The following is a 14930-nucleotide window of genomic DNA, read 5'->3' as shown; positions in this document are numbered from 1 at the left end:
AGTAGTCTGAAACACCAGTGCAGAAAGATTGCTGCCTGTTGTTGAACTTCATTCCTGCTGTGACTTACTAAATCTAAGTATAAATGTTTCCAGTCTTTAAGTCTCTAAAATTTTGCTTGGCAATGTAAACATTAATGTTGTTTTTAGGAGGTGTCCTAAGTTATATAATTGTGAAATTTATCCAAAAATGCTTTCCATAAACATTCCAAGGTACCTGGATTCTGGAAATTCAATATTTGGATTATTTATATTGTGGTCTGGTTGCCCAGGCTCCACATTTGTAAAATACTTTTTTATGAAAAATTGGACTTGATGTGAAAATCAGAAAAAAGAAGAACCCTATTACCACAAAACCAACTTTAGGGAGATGAAAGGTTTGGGGGGGTTGTTTGTTTGTTGTTGGTTCTTTTAATATAGTAAAGCATCACAATCTCATGCCTGGTGGTAAGGTCCCCACCAGTCCCTATAGATATAAGGCAGAAGAAAGCCTTTGATTCTTTTCCCTACTTTTGGGCACATATTTTGTTTCCAGCTTTTTTCATCACCAATAATATTGCTATGGACATTTTGTACACAAGTCTTTTCTTGTTATCAGTAACTTCCTTGGGGTATAATCCAAGTAGGGCAATTTCTAAGTTAAAAGGAATAACTTAGTAACTTTTCTTGCATAGTTCCAAATTCCTTTCCAGAACAGGTGAAGTAATTAACAGTTTCTACTAATAGTGAAATAGTGTACCTGCTTTCCTTTGGTCCTTCCAATAGGGTGTTTTCCAATTTTTACCAATTTGCTGGCTTGATGGGTATGAGGTGATATGTCATGGTTGGTTTTAATCACATTTCTCTGATTATTAGCATTTTTTTACATTTTCATTTGTCATTGATTGTATTTTTTTCTCTTAAAAATATTTACTCATATCCTTTAACTGCTTGCCTGCAACCTTCTCCCTTCATATTTGCCTTGTTAATTACAATGTTTTATTGTGTTAGGTTTTTCAAAGTATATGTTTAATATTTCTGCCTTGCTGTATTTTTAAACAAATTAATGAAAAAAATATGTGTTAAGTACTTACTATGTAGCAGTCATTATGGAGCTATAGCTACAAATCCATAATATGACCCTGTCCTAATGGAACTTTAATTATTTTTTCTTTACATATATATGTAAATATATGTATACATACATACATACATATATAGAGAGAGACTGTGTGTGTGTATGTTAAATAGTTCCCAGTTATATGTAAAATTTTTTAACACTTTTTTTTAATTTTGGGTTCCAAATTCTGTCCCTCCCTTCCACAACTTCTCCCCTCCTTGTGAAGGCAAGTGTTATGTTATCAATTATATATGTGAAGTCATGCAAAACATATTTCCATATTATCATTGTTGCAAAACAAACACACACACACACACACACACACACACACACACACACAACCAAGAAAAATAAAGGTGAAAAATTTCATGCTTCAATCTGTACTCAGAGTTAATCAGGTCTTTCTCTGGAGGTGAATAACAGGTTTCATTATGGATCTTTGGGAGTTATCTTGGAACTTTGTCTTGACAAGAACAGCTAAGTCTTTCACAATTGATCATACTTACAATATTGCTGTTTCTCCAACCCCCCAGTCATATATCCTGTCTCCGTGATCTTCAAACTCCTCTTCTAGTTCCTTGGTCCCTCCAAATACACCCCAGTTTCAACTTATCCTTGAAAAATTCGTTTCTTCACTCCTATTCTCCCTTTTTTCTCCTTCCTTTCACGGCCAAATTCCTAGGAAAACTGTCTCTTCTTTTTGTCGTTACTTGCCGTCCTCTTACTTAATACTTTACAATTCAGCTTCTGACTTTGTGTGTCATCAAAATGCTTTCTCCAAGGTTAGAGATGACCTCTCGATATTGAAATCTCCTGGATTGTTCGCAATTCTCCTTTTTCTTCACCTCTCAATAGCATTTAACACTGCTGATTTGACCTGTCTTCCTGGATGTTCTCTCCTCTTGGGATCTTTGTGATATAGCTCTCTTTATTCTCCTGTCTCCTTGACAGGAGAATTTCTTCACAGCCTCTAATTGTGGGTATGACCCAGCTCACATTCCCGTATCCTCTTCTCTCTCTCTACATGCTCTCACGAAACTATCTTCATCTCCTATAGTGTCGATAGCCCCAGATGTGTATATACATACCTAGCCTCTCTTAAACTGTACTCCTACCAGTTGACTCTTAGACATTTCAAACTGGATATCCCAAAGCACCTCAAATTTAACATTGCCAAAACAGAACTAATAATCTTTCCCCTTTTCCCACCATCCAGGTTAATAATCTTGGAATCATTCTTGGTTATTTGCTTTGCCTTATTTCACATAAACAGTGAGAAGTCATTCCTATGTCTACACCGTCTCTTGCATTTAATGTACTACTGCACTCTCTACTTTCATGGCCACTGCTCTAATTCAGGTCCTTATCTCCTCATTGCTGGAGTATCACAGTAATTTCCCAATTCCTCTTTTTGCCTCAAGTTCCTCTTCTAGTCTGACCTCTACATAGCTGCCAAAGTGATTTTTCTAAAGCCCAATTCCGAGCTTGTCACTTCCCTAATCAGTCAATTCCAGTGCTTCCTAATTGCCTCTAGAGTCAAATACGAGCCCTGTCATTGGCATTTAAAGCCTTTCACAGCCTGGCTTAATCTGCATTTTCAGCCTTACTATACAATCATTTTTCTTTCTTCAGAGTCAGGCCTAACGCCAATAAATTTGTTGGTTCAAGTTTGGTATTAATTGCAATGGCATGAGATATTCTTTTACCATACCAAAATTAGCAAAAGAAGAATTAATGAAGTATAGCATGAAAAAGGTATTTATCAAGGATAGAGTTACTTCATCACTCTCTCCGCTTGTGCCATGGTTGCCCACCAGTCAGAAGTGTGTGTTCTACTTGAGGTGCAAGCCGATTCCTCCTGTGATGCACTTTTCTATTTAGGTCACCCTGGACCATTTAAATCTTGGAGATGATTTCTCTGCCTTTTAAGGGGAAAGCTGGCCCAGGCATGTGGCAGGGATCTCAATAGATGTTGCTCTGTATGCATGGTCAATCAACAAACTTTCATTAAGTGCTTTCTCTATGCTGAGCACTGGCCATGTAAGAAAGGTGAAAAGTGTTCCTGCCATGAATAAGTTTGCATTTTCATCTCTTCCCTGTACTCTTATGGTCTAGTTAAACATTTGTTCTGCTATTCTTCCCACATAGCATTTGATCTCCCAACTCCATGCCATTACATGGGCTGTCCACCATGCCCATAATGATCCACCCTTTAGGATCCTTGTTCTCCTTATATCTTAGTTCAAGTTTCACCTTGAACATGAGGCCTTACTTAGTCTCCTCCAGCTCCTAGAGCCTCCTCCCCCCATTATCTAGAATTTATGTTTTTGTTGTATATACATATATATATTTATATATGCCTGTGTATATGTTATTCTACTTCCCCTTCACCCACCCACCCCCACCCCAATAGAATATACACTCGTTAAGTGTAGAAACTGTTTAGTTTTTGTCTTTGTATCCTTAGTGCCTAGGGCAGCTAGGGGATGCTGCAGGGGATAGAGTACTGGGCCTGGAGTCAGGGAGACTCATCTTCCTGAATTCAAATCCAGCTTCAGATACTTACTAGCTATGTGATCCTGGGCAAGTCACTTAACACTATTTACCCCACTTTCCTCATCTGTAAAAATGAGCTGGAGAAGGAAATGGCAAACGACTGCAGTATCTTTGCCAAGAAAATTCCAGATGAGGTTGCATAGAGTCAGACATTATGGAAAAAAGACTGAACAATAAAAATCTCCAGTCCCTAGCATAATGTTTGGCTTAGTAGGTGCTTAATAAGTCCTTGTTGGTTGAATTAACTGTTACCTATGCATCTGCTGACCTGTACTTGCGAACTTGATTTTTTAAGGTCCTTTCTAAGAGTATAATTAGCACAGAATGTGCTACCCTAGATTGGTAGATGGAATTTCTTCATCTAGGTGTTCTTCAAATCAGTGAAATCACAGGTCTAGTCCATTTTCAAAGTTCCTCTTGTACATCCCTGAAGACTGTATCTTTGTTTCTTTGTAATCCCATATTGCCTGATGTGGTGTCTCAAAATTAGTACATACTGATTTCGACAGAATGAGTCATTCCATGTTGTGTTTATTATTATTATAATTCCATTTTCATTCATCCATGTTTCTGTCTTTAGTCCACACATACTATTTTGTATATATGTATTGTGTGTGTATGTGTATTTTCCAAGCACAAATAGCTAAGCTATCTGAGAATAAAAAACGGATTCCTCAGGCTATTTTGGCAGGTGTGATCTATAGGATGGTGTAGACATCAATACAGCATTTGGTGAACCTTTGCAGTAGAAACCTTCTGTGGTGTTGAAGGAAATTTCCAACTAAAAAGAATTTAACATCTGATCAAAAAAGCAAGTAGGATTTTGCCATAGTCAGCATACTGGAATAAAAAGAGCTAACCAAGCAGAGAAGATTATAACACTTGTCCTTATTCCCTTTCACTTGAATCCAGTAATCAAAAGATGGCTTTAGTCCTCAAACTTAATTTGCAGCTCTAATTTTATTATTTTCAAACCCTGCTAGATCTCTTGGATAAGCTGCAGCTGTGTATCAGCGTGTAAAATAGGGATATACCTTTCTGTTCAGTTACTCATAACCACAGCAAGTGAGAGGGTTGACGATTTTATCTCTTAACTTCCCCTTCTCTGCTCAAAAAAGGCCATAATCATTACTTTCCTTTGAGTTAGGTCATATATGTGACTTTAGAAATTGGAATAATCATCTGATTTCTATAAATAATATAGGGTTTAAAGATTAGAGGAATTTCACTAAATAAAAATTTGTCTTCATCAGTTGAAGATGAAAAAAATCAAGAGCTATTTGCTTAATGCATGACAGATACCAAAGTCAAAAATAAAACACTGCAATAGATGAGAAGCTTCACTTACCTCCGGTAAACATCACCTGGTATTGACAGACTCTTCACCTTTCTTCTGAACAAAGATGTAGCCATAATCACTTGCACTCACATTAGCATTTTCTGTTCTTTTAATATTTTAATATTACATTACACAGGGGAAAAGAAACCTTTTTAAACCTCATTAATTGTTTCTTATTTTTATACTAAGCACCAGTATTTTTATTCAAGGGCATAGTAGCACTATTTTAAAATCAGCAACACATGTTGGCAAGAAATTAGGATTGAGAATATAAGGACCAATCTTCTAGTAAACATGACTTTGATTATCTTATGAACTCTGACAACAGAAATTGTTTGAAGGCAAAAAGTTCTGCCTATGGATATCAGGGAGGAGGGACTTAGAGATCGGAGATATTCTTGGATCCTTGACCTAGGGATGTGGGAAAAGTGTGAAAAAAGAAAAATTTGGCAGTACTATCTTCACAGTCTTTGTCCTTCTTAGGCCTCCTCGTACCTTGCTTTTTGTTTAAAACACACACATACACACCAATACTATCTTGTTTTTGTTTTTTCATCCCACAGTCACTTCCCTCATAAGTTCCCGTTAATAGTACACTGCTTTGCTATATATATATATATATATATATGTATATATATATGTATATATATACATATACATATATATATACACATATATATATACACACGCACACATATATGTGTGTATGTGTGTAATTATATATATATATATATATATATATATAATTTATATTTGAAAAAATATCGAGATGATGATCAACAAAATATCTAACATTCTGTACCTAGAGTCCAACAATCCTCTGCAGAGTTGAAGCAGATGTGTAGATGTGTTCCAGCATCAGTTATTTAGAACCAGTATTAGTCATCGCATTTCACATGAATCCTCTTGCCTTTTAGAATTGTCCTCGTTTATCTTATTATAGTCATTGTTTATATTATTTTCCTAGTTTTTTCTTTCTTTCCACCATATCAATTCATACAAGTCTTCCCATTTTTATAGTTGGCACTCTACAATATAATAATTTTCTATGGTATTCATCTTATTGTCCATCATTCCCAATTCAGTGAACCCATATTTTAATTGTATGTATTATAAGTCAACCTCTTGGAGGTATATGACCACTAGTAGAATCACTAGGTCAAAGGGTATAAAGAGTTTAGTAATTTCTCTACGGTAATTCGACATTGATTTCCAGAGTGGTTGGTCAAATGGCAATTACACCAACACTGTGTTGGTGTATCTATCTTTCATTTAGTTCATCTTTACCTAGTAGTGTTTCATTGTCAATGGTGCCTTTAAGCATAATAAAGATTCCCTTTTTATCTGTCTTGACAATTTCAATTTTTTACTACTGTATTATCTGAAAAAATGATTATGCCTCTTGATTTTTTTGGATTGCTTGAGGCACAAAGGATTTTGTTTCAGCTTCTCATTTCCTTCTGTATATTATTTTGTGTCTTAAATATGTTTCTTTCATTTGGAAAATTGTATTTTTTTAAAATCATTTTGTCCTTTTTAATTGGGGGGGGGCAAATATCATCCATTTACTTTCAAAGATATAATGGCTAAACTTGTGTTTTATTCTGTTTTCAAAAGTTTTTAATTTTTTTTACGTTGTCTACATTTTCTAACATATCCTTCCCTCCTAGCGAATAGTTCTCTATGATAGAATGAAAAAAAAGAAAAGAAAAACAGATATTTGGTAAAAATAACTGAACATACCAAGTCCAACATTATGTGAATGAAAATTATTTATTAAATGCTTACTATATTACAAACACTGGGCTCTGTTACTGTATTCCAAACGAACTTCTGTAGATACAAATTTAAGAGTTTGACAGTCCCTGACCTCAAAGAGATGATGATCTAATAGGGGAGATCACATATTGGGGAATGGTAACCAAGGCAAGAAGGGAGATTTGTTATGGGAAGTCACAAAGATGGTGAGTGAACAGTAGGGCAGCCCAGTGATATGGCCTTTCCAGAGGCATTGGTAGTATTGATTTTATTATAGTTCACAGCAAGAAATAGGAAATGGCCAGTTAGAAGGTCTCCCATGTAATGGTGAGGTAGAGTACTTCCAGAGTGAAGATAAGGAATTTAGGTGGTACAGTGGCTAGAGCTCTGTACCTGGAATCAGGAAGAACTGAGGTCAAATCCAACCTTAGACCCTTACCAGTTGTGTGACCCTGGGCAAGTCTGCTTCCATTTCTTCATCTGTAAGATGGGAATGATAAGGATGTATATGCCAAGGTTGTCGTGAGGATCAAATGAAAGGTTGGTAAAATGCTTTGTGGGGCTTAAAGCACCAGATAAATGCCAGTTATTATTATTATTCATCCAAGGAGTATAGAGATAAATAGCTTATCTGGAAGGCAAAAAGACTTGAACTCAGGTCTTTCTGATGGCCAAATCAGCCCTCTGTCCACTATGACCGTGGTTATTATGAAACCAAAGAAGAGGTAATTTTTTGCCCGGGCTTCAGTGATTGCACAGGTCTGCATATGCTTACCGCTGGACAGAAGCCTGGGATTCTACAACCCAATCTTACAAATTAAAAAGATAAATATTTGTGAAACCTGCCTCTGACTTCCCCAGCCTCTTTCCCAAAGAGATATAGATGAATACACATCAGTGTACAGAGGCACTTCTTTCCCCCTTCCTCCCCAATGAGTCTTGCTTCCTTTCCCATAGTGCACTGTTACTCAAGTTTTCCTTCTGAGTTTGATCTTAGTAATTTCTTCAGAACATACCACCTTGAAATGTCTTTGTATCATACTGGATCCCATTCACTCATCACTGACTGTATTTTCTTAACAGTTGGAAATGTCCCAGGGTTTCTTCATCACTACCTTGTCTCTTTTCTTTGGCTTGCTTTGGTGATACAGTTATTCTCATGAAGTAGGCAGGGTTGAATTCCTTCCTAAGGTCAGAGTGACATTAGAGTTTTTTAAAGAGCTGAGTGCCTGCTTTGAATAGGGATCAGCCCTGCAAACTGCACAAACAGACCATTCCCACATGAGCCACACAGGTCATGCCTTCTGCTGAAAACACCTCTGAGATTATGAATCAATGCAGCATAGAAAGCTGTCTTCAGATCTCAAGGTTCAAAGACCCAACTAAAAAGGAAGTGAAGGCTACAGAATTTGATGAATGTAAAACTAATACACTTAATCATGCAGTGACTGAGCAATGTTCAGTAGGATGTGCTGATTCTCTCCAAAAAAGTGTCCTGTTCCAACTTTGAGCTGCAATCCTAGACCTTGAAAAGAACCTGGATAGTGAGGTCCATTTATACAACAGTTATTAAACACCTGAAATATACAGTGGTGTGCTATGGGAGATGATAGATAATTGAGACATATACCCGTACTAGGTGCTCACTGAATGCCAGGTACCATTCTCTTTGGTCAGGAAACTGGGTGTAAACTCAGCTGGTACAATTTAGATAGGCATTGTTATGCTGTCTTTGCCCATTACTTATAGTATCTTCTTTCTCTGTTCAGTTAGATTTAATTTTCAAAAAACATTATTGATTGCTCACAACTCATCCAACAGGTTGTAGCATGTCTATCACGTTTAAATATGTCATCTCATTGTTGTCTTTGGCCTTGATGAAATTAGCCCCTTTTCTGGGATTTTTCATTGACCCACCAAATCTTTACAATTATTTTTTTCCTCTATGTAAATTGTCTTTCCGGCACCCTTTATTGTAGGTAGTTCCCTATAGCCCTCTTGAATTGGTTGGATAGATCCTGTTTGGGCCTGCCCCCTTTGTAGTCTGGATGCCACTACCACTTCCATTGCAATTTTGAATGGGCTTCAGGGGTGGGGAACCTGTGACCTTGAGGCCACATGTGGCCTTCCAGGTCCTTGGGTATGGCCTTTTGACTGAGTCCACATTTTACAGAACAAATCCTTTTATTGAGGGGATTTATTCTGTGAAGTTTAGATTCAATCCAAGGGCCGCACCCGAAGACTTAGAGAGCCACATGTGGTCTCTTGGCCCCAGGTTTCCCACCCCTGGGCTAGCTTGTACTCCCTTCCTCACCCTCTGCCTCAGTCCCTGGCTTCAGTGTCTTGATACTTTACTGTGGTTTCTTGCCTTGACCATTCTCCTCCCTCTCCTTGCGCGGTCACTAGTTGGTTCCTTCTCCTGCCCTGGCTGACCCCATTCAGATGTTTCAGGCCTCCATCAAGTCCCCCACTTGTGTGCACCCTATTGTTGTAGTATTCTTGTCTCCTGCTGTGGTTTGCAGGACCCTATAGAGTCTAGAGCTAGGCACCCTCTCTCCCTGTTTTGCTACTTTTGAAGCTGACTCAGTTTCCTCAAATCTGTTCTGACAAGCATGGGCTGTTTATCTGGCTTTAGGCTTACCATTACTGTAGTGTGTATCAGCTTGCAGCATTGCTCTTCAGAGCCCTGGCTGGGTCTGGAGCTATTGTAAGAGGCAGTGCTTTCTTTCCTAGCATGGTCTCTGTCTCATCTTCCTCTAGTTCCTGCCCATGTTCTGGAGTTAGCTCTGTCTTTCGTTGCTTAGCCCTTCTATCCTCTGCTGGCCATCTTTTCTGTGCAATTCTGGCCTGGGGGGAGGAGCTTACTTAGGTTTCTTTTTAGTCTTCTTTCTCATCACTGTCTCTAGTCCTTTAAAATATTTACTGGGGTTTAGTGTTGTAGAGCTGGGCTCCTCTTTGACATTTCGTTTTGTCACCTTTTACATTTGTTCTTGTGGTGAATTAATTATCGCCAAGTAAGTGAGATTGGATTTTCTTTGAAATATGGTTGCATTTTTAAGGGTGAAGGGCAAAGCATCAACTATATTTATACCATACTAAACTCAAATGAATTACTGAAAAATTCACCCCATACCTTAATCCTTATTTGAATTATTTTTAACAACCTGATCATAGTATGGGAAAGACTGTCTTACCTACTTTTGAACCAGGTTTAAATATTTGAATACACATTCATAATGATTTGGATCCTCAAATTAATGCTTATTATATATTTTGAATTGAAGTTGTAAAATCCATTTTCAGTCCTCATGAACTGCTGGATGCTGAACCAAGGGGCCAGCAGTATAAAACGTAAAAGCCCGAATAAGATGCTTACTTGACAAGCCAGCAGATGGTAGAGGTGCTGCCGAAGCGATTGTGTGCTTGCTCTGAAGGCTAGGAAATGATCCATTTGCTATTGGACTTCTCTTTGCTTCCTGTACATTGTTGCTATCAGGATCAAGCGATTAAAAAAGGTTAATTTGCAGTGTGTTTTGTAAATGAGAAAGAATTGCTAAGCATGAGGTGAATCACTAAAAAGGAAGCTGTTCTTGTCTTCTTGATATTGGGTCTGACTTGGTGTTGCACACCTCTGCCTCATTTCCAGACTTGCCTTCTTGGGGCACACATAGAGCCTTAGAAGAATGGCCTTTACACTGTGTCTGTGAGGCCTGTGGCAGGAAAAGTTTAAAGGACAGGGTTCTTGCCCAGGACAGCTTGCCTCTATGAATGGTCTCACTTTGAGAAATGAGGAAGAGAGTGTAGTGGGGAATAAGGGTTGACGACATTTAGAATCTATAGGGGGTCCTTGAATAGAAGAAATATAGGGGCTCAAATTGTGATTCACCAACTTCATAACTTTGTCCAGGCCTGTTATTGTGAATGACTGAGAAAGCAACAACTACCACCACCGCAACAACTACCACTACCACAACAACAACTGTAACCACAACAAAACAAAATTTTACATCCTCCAGTCTAAGAATGGACAGTAACTTTAGAGATCCTTTGGTCCAATCTCCCTCACCACATATAAGGACACATTCTCCAGCATGCAGAGATGATCATCGGTTTTGTGTTTCCAGTGACAAGGAGCTCCCAGCACTTCATCATCTCTAAAGCACTGTATAAATGTCAACCACTGTCAACACCCCGAGAAGCTGATTGTATTTTTGGATGGCTCTGTTAGTTTTTTTTTTTTCTTCTTTATATTGAGCCAAAATCTCTCTATCAGCCATTACTTCTAGTTCTACCCTTTGGGGTCAGAGAAGAAATTTGCCACCAAGACCATGGTTACTATACTTAAAGATTATATTATGCCCAGCTCTACCCTCAGCCCCACCCCAGTTTTTATCTTCAGGCCATATATACCCAAGCAAAGGGCATGCACTGTGTTATAGCCCTTTGGGTATAGTTTCAAATGACTCTCCAGAATGGTTGGACTAATTCATAACTTTACCAACAGGGTATTAGTGTCCCATTTTTTCCATATCCCTTCCAACATTTGTCATTTCCCTTTTCTGCCATATTAGCCAATCTGATAGGTGTGAAGTGGTACCTCAAAGTTGTTTTAATTTGCATTGTTCCAATCCATAGTGATTTAGAGCATTTTTTCATATGTCTAAAGATAATTTTAATTTCTTCTTATTAAAACTGCCTGTTCGTATCCTTTGACCATTTATCAATTGAGGAATGACTTGTATTCTTATAAATTTGACCCCATTCTCTATATATTTGAGAAATGAGATCTTTATCAGAAAAACTTATAAAATTTTGCTCTCACCCCATTTTCTATTTTCTTTCTAATCTTGGCTGCATTGGTTTTGTTTGTGCAAACACTTAATTTATTGTAATCACAGTTATCCATTTGCCATTCTGTAATGCTATTTCTTGTTTGAACATAAATTCTTTCCTTGTCCATAGATTTCACAGGTAAAATATTTCATGCTCTCCTAACTTGTTTGTGATATTACCCTATAGTTTAAACCATATGCCCATTTTGACCTTATCTTGATATATAGCATGAGATGTTGGTCTATACCTAGTTTGTTCCCAGCTACTTTCGAATTTTCCCAGCACTTTTGTTTTTCAAATAATGAGTTCTTAACCCAAAATTTTGGATCTTTGGGTTTGTCAAACACAAGATTACCGTGGACATTTATTACTTCATATTGTGTACCTAATCTATTCCATTGATCCACCACTCTATGTCTTAACCAATACTCAATTGTTTTCATGATTACCACTTTATAATACATGTTGACTTCTGGTATTGCTAGGACACCTTCTTTCACAAGTTTTTTCATTGATTCCCATGATATTCTTGAACTTTTGGTCTTTCAGATTAATTTTGTTATTAGTTTTTCTTGCTTTCTAAAATAAATTTTTGGTAGTTTGTTTGGTATGGCACTGAATAAGTAAATCAATTTCAGGTAGAATTGTCATTTTTATTTCATTGACTTGGCCTACTCCCAAGCAATTAATATTTATCCAGTTGTTTATATCTGACTTTATTTGTGTAAAAATTTGTAATTGCGTTCATATAGTACCTGGGTTTGTCTTGGCAGGTATATTCACAAGTATTTTATATTGTCTACCATTATTTTAAATAGGATTTCTCTTTCTGTCTCTTGTTGCTGGACTTTGTTGGTAATATATAGAAATGCTGATGATTTGTGCAGATTTATTTCATATCCTGAAACTTTGTTAAAGTTGTTAATTATTTCCACTAGTTTTCTTTTTTAGTTCATCCTCCTATACTGGGATCCTCCAAGTGTACCATCACATCATCTGCTAAGAGTTTTGTTTCTTCATTGCCTATTTGAATGCCTTCAATTTCTTTTTCTTTTCTTATTGCCATAGCTAGCATTTCTAGTACAATATTGAATAATAGTGGTGATAATGGGCATCCTTGCTTCATCCTTGATCTTAGCTTATCCTCATTACAGATAATACCTGCTGGTGGTTTTAGATTAAGACTACTTATCATTTTAAGGAAAGCTCCATTTACTCCTATGCTTTCCACTGTTTTAGATAGGAATGAATGTTGTATTTTGTCAAGAGCTTTTTCTGCATTTATTGAGATAATCATATAATTCTTTGTTGTTTTGTTGTTGATATAACAATACATTTCTAATTTAATTTAATACAGTACTGAAGGGCATTGCTTGCTATGCTAATCTTTTAGAATATAAAAATTAAGAGTCAGTAGATTATGGTTTTCCTTCATCTTACTCGGGGATGGTTTTTTGGGGGTAGGAATGAGAAAAATACCCCTTCAAATTGGGCTTTTCAATATCCACTTATCATTTCACTGGGGTTAATGCCAAATTTGGGGGGGCATTGTTTTTTGTATCCCTTTTTATAGTGAAAGATCATCTCCTAAAATATTATCGAAATTTAGTATACAGGTGTGGAAGAAGTGTGGTTAACAAAGCCTTTTACTCTTTTTGAGCAGGCTTTGAGATTTAAGATGCATTGATCGGCATCTTAATTTCTCTCAGTACTATGCGGCGAATTTTATATGGCACGTTTGCAGAACTGCAGAACAGAGATGTGCACTTAAAGAACTTTATGGTTTAATGTAGTTTGAGAACTATTTCATTTTTAACTGTGCCTTTAAACCCTGAAACTAATATATCTGTAATGTGAACAGGATAGTTTGATAAGAATGCAAAAAAAATATAGTCTATTTCTATAGGTAAATCTCAGAGGTTAATCTACCTATTCCTGGTGATTTCCTACAAGAGATCTTAGCTGTTGTAATTCAACCATCCAATTAAAGGGGAAGTCTTGGCAGTTGGCTGGGTAGGCAGGCAAGGTGAGGAGAAGGACTGAGAGAACAGTATTGTGTTGGTGGAACTCTATGTTGTCCTAAGTATTATTGTCTTGGCAAAATGTTGCCTATCACAGGCCCAGAGGCAAACTAAAATTTTGCCTCCGATTTATTGAGCCTTCTCTGCTGGCAGTCCCATTCACAGAAGGGAGATAGACCATGACTTTTTGAAAGAGATCTTTAAAGTGGTTTTTCTAATATACCATTGAAGTTTAATTTCTTTATTAGAAGCCAATAATACATTCTCCTTTGCATAAAAAGACATTTCTAAGAGAAACTGGATGAAGTCAGAGATGGTATAAATCAGTTTTCTTTTTTTAGCTTAATTAGCATATTTCAGAACAGACTGACTAGTGAACCCTTGCCCAAGGAGCCAACCTTGTCCTCGGGCTGCCTCCTACCATGTCAAGTCCTAGATCCCTGAAAAGCAACCAATTTAGCTGACCCCAGTGGCCAAGAATTTGTTACCCTGCCCTTCCCTTTCAACCTAACATGATTTAATATAGTTCTTTTTCCACCCCATCTGCTTGGTTCTTTGTTGTCCATTTTACCTTTTCTTTCATCTCCTTACCTCATAGCTCCTCTATAGACTACCTTTACTCCCTTACCCTGGACATCCCTGGCTTTCCAAAACTCAAATTTTCTCTTATTGCTAGAATCAGTAGTAGTCAGCTACCCTTCATATTGGAAGAGCATTAACATCCCATTGTCTTTCTTGGTAGGAACACATCTCCAGCATTTGAGGTCACACCATTATGGTGAATGATTACCATGCTCTCCCACCAATTAAGTCATCCATCCTTTTAGTGTCCTCCTCAGAGATGGAACAATGAGTGGCCTGATTTTTTTATGTGGCTGACCTATAGTGGCATTTCCCCTGTTTCCTGTATTGCCATGACTTCTTATTTTGCCATAAGTAGAAAAAGGTATTCCTTTGGGATGATTGAAAGTTGATAGTCCTGTCTCTGTACATGCTATAATCATGCCTTTCCTCTTTATATACAAACATGTTTGTTGAATTAAAATTCATATGCATGATGATACTTTAGAATAATAGTGAATGAAGCTGCCATTTGACTTGATTTCTTGGATAATTTTTGCCATAATTGCTGACTGTAGGCCAGATCATAATGGATCTCAGTGAGTGGGAAAATCTTTTTTTCCTGTCCTAAACTCCAGGAATTAGCAGTTATAGCTCAGATAATGCTTAGCACTACACTGAATCTTCTTGCTTTTAGATTGTTTGGAGGGCTTTGGGCCATCCTCAAAATGTCTGCACTATGGTATCGAATAAAATGAGCCATTTC

The sequence above is a fragment of the Trichosurus vulpecula genome, chromosome X, assembly GCF_011100635.1.
Source record: "Trichosurus vulpecula isolate mTriVul1 chromosome X, mTriVul1.pri, whole genome shotgun sequence".
NCBI lineage: Eukaryota > Metazoa > Chordata > Mammalia > Diprotodontia > Phalangeridae > Trichosurus > Trichosurus vulpecula.
This window is presented reverse-complemented; position numbering follows the sequence as displayed.